Source organism: Gossypium hirsutum, chromosome A05 (assembly GCF_007990345.1).
Source record: "Gossypium hirsutum isolate 1008001.06 chromosome A05, Gossypium_hirsutum_v2.1, whole genome shotgun sequence".
NCBI lineage: Eukaryota > Viridiplantae > Streptophyta > Magnoliopsida > Malvales > Malvaceae > Gossypium > Gossypium hirsutum.
The window spans coordinates 10,716,722-10,719,744 of NC_053428.1; positions in this window are offsets into that span (position 1 = coordinate 10,716,722).

Sequence of the window (3,023 nt, forward strand, 5' to 3'; positions counted from 1 at the left end):
TAAAAAATGAAAGAAATAAAATTGTAAAAAAACAACAGTAACAGTGGAGAGGAAAAAAAAAGGAAAACCGGTCAGAAATGGGTGTTCAACCTTTTTTATTTCTCTTCTTTGTGGAAAACAGGGGCCGAACCCCTTACAATTTTTTTGAATGGCCTTTTATAGCCATTTTTCACAACCAAAATCCCTATTTCCTACTGCTATTGTATCCTTTCTTTTGCAGGTAGAGTAGATGAGGGTGTCGGTGGCAGGTGCGGCGCGAGTCAGGGGGCAGGTGGCTGAGGTGATTGACAGCGGCGGTAGATGCAAGTGGGGCACTAGGGTTTCAGTCTCTGAAACCCTAGTCTGATGTGGGCTTGTCCATTGGGCTCGGGTATTGGGCCGTTCGGGTTTTTGGGCTCCGGGTTAGGCTAGTTGGGTTGGTGGGTTAGTTTAATTTGGTTTGCTTTTTTTGTTTTTTTGTAATTGGGCCCCAGGCTAAAATTGGGCTTGTACATTTATGGCTTAATTTTGTTGAAGTTAGGTTAATTGTATTAATGTTGTTCTGGGCATTATTTTGTTTACCAATTCAAATAAAATCATGCTCATATTTGCTCCTGCATAATTAATATTGAAAAACATTTGAGCTACTTATTTAATCTGAACAATATGATACTTAAGAGACAATATTTAAATAGTGAATGTTTGATTTCTCAAAAATTAAATTAGTAATGGTATTTAACAGTATTGTTACCTCATGAAATATGCAAATTGCTCATATAAATATACTAAAGAGAATGTTGAAAATTTTGATTTTATCACTTCTTATTCTGGGTTAATAAATAACCAATTTGCCAGTGAATTGATGTAACATTGTTAACGATGGTTTTAATATTTTAAATTAAGGGAAAGTAATTAATCTAGCTCATTCATGTAATATTAATTTAATCTTGTGTTTTGTTGATTTGTATTCTATGTTATTTGCTTTCATTTCTCATTGTGCATTTAGGGATTTTAAATTAGGTAAATTATTTACTAAATTCATTTTTATTTATTTTCATCACCAACTTGTTATTTAATAATTTAATTTTTTTTCTTTCATAAACAATGCCTATAGAAAACTGTACTCGTTACTCACTAGTGACGATTGTATATATTTGCACATCATTCAATTGATTTTGTGATAGAACTCAAACCACCGACCAAGACATATATAGCCTTTACTTTGTAATTGTGGTGCCACTTGGCCTAATCGTTCATGACTCTTCATGGAGGTTGGGAATAAAACCCCAACACATAAACAACATTTTTCCTTGAGGGGTTTGTTGGCTCCCAAGCGGACAATAGTTTAAAGACGTCTCCCAAGAGAGAGTTCGACCTCCCCTCAACACATTCTCATGGCCGAGGAAAGGTAACTCCTAAAGGAATGTTTCATTCTTAGAAAAGTTAATGTATTTTAGCATACTTGATGTGGGAATCATTGTTCCACCAATTTAATTTTTAGGAAAGTGACTACATTTTATTATTTTAAATATTATAATTTTTCTTATTTTAATTAAATAAAATAATTTGATCTAATTTTTTTAAGGAAAAACAAATTGACATAATAAATTAATTGAATTCAAACTAATTGACTATATTTTCAATAACACCCAAAATTGTTGATGTCTCAATCAAAGTTACAATAAATAATTTCTAATATCAGTATTGTCAAATAAATAAGGCAAAAAATCCTATCCAATCGCTCTCAAATGTGAAATTAAGTAATTTGATACCTCTAGAAAAAAATAAAACAATATAATCAACGCCATTTTTTAGAGTGAGCAGGTAATAACTATAAGTAACATGATAACAATTTAACGTGGTAAAAAAAAAATCAAAACTTATTTTAACATGTCCTGTTCATATTTCTCCGTATAATTTCAAATTAAAATCTTAGTCTAGACATGGTTGTCACTTACACATTGTTTCATTAGAATAGCCATTTTCCCTTATTCTTGGATCAACAATGAAACTTGAATTTGATTCAGCCAACGAATTATTCAACAAAATCCTATTTCTTTCCTATTTTCCAAATTTACCAAATCATCATTCAATGGAAGGCACTAAGAACAGTTTATTCATCAATGGAAGTAATAGCAACATTTTGCTTTACACAATTTCACCCTATATCTTGTTAATTTTACTCATCATTTTCTTCTTCCTTACTTGCATCAAATTTTTGAATTTGAAAAATAAAACTAGAATCGAATTCTGTTGCATCTTATTTTTATTTTTAATTTAACACATCATTCTCTTCTCCTCTCCATCAAATTTCAGAAAAAAAAAATCCATTTCCAACAATAGATATGTAAAATAAATTTAGAGAATAAGCTTTCTTACTAATTTTTTAACAGATAACTTAAAAATAAGGGGGAACACAAAAAAATGAAAAAATAGTTTAAATAGGAGGCATTTGTCGCAATTAAAATGGTGGACGACGATGTCCCTGATGGTTGACTATTGTAATTGGATTTGAATCATAGAAAGGATTAGATGGAGAAGATGAGTCGTTAAAAGAGAAAGAAAATAGTTTGAGGAGAAAAATAGATAAGAGAAAAAAAAATACAATTAAAACAATGGTAGAAATCACTATATATATATTTATAATTGTGAATCCTCACTTATGAATTTTAAGAAAAATTAAGATGAGAAAAAAAAAGAATTAAATGATGATTTTGGTTTTGATGAGCACCCACATAATTCAGGATAAGTCATCACCAAGAACAACAGTGGAGGCAATAGAGTTTGTTGTCAGAATCTGAAAATTACAATAGTGAGAAGAAACAATAGTTCAAAATGAAATAAATAATAAACAAAATAGATACAAGATAAGACCTTATATAATGTTCAATAGTATTAATATTGTATATTAACACGAAGATAAATAATATGCTTTTCTATAAATTTTTATCAAAATATTTATATAATTAATATTAAAAATAAATAATTAATAATATATAAATTATTTTGTTAACTATATTTTTATTTTTACTAATGATTTAATT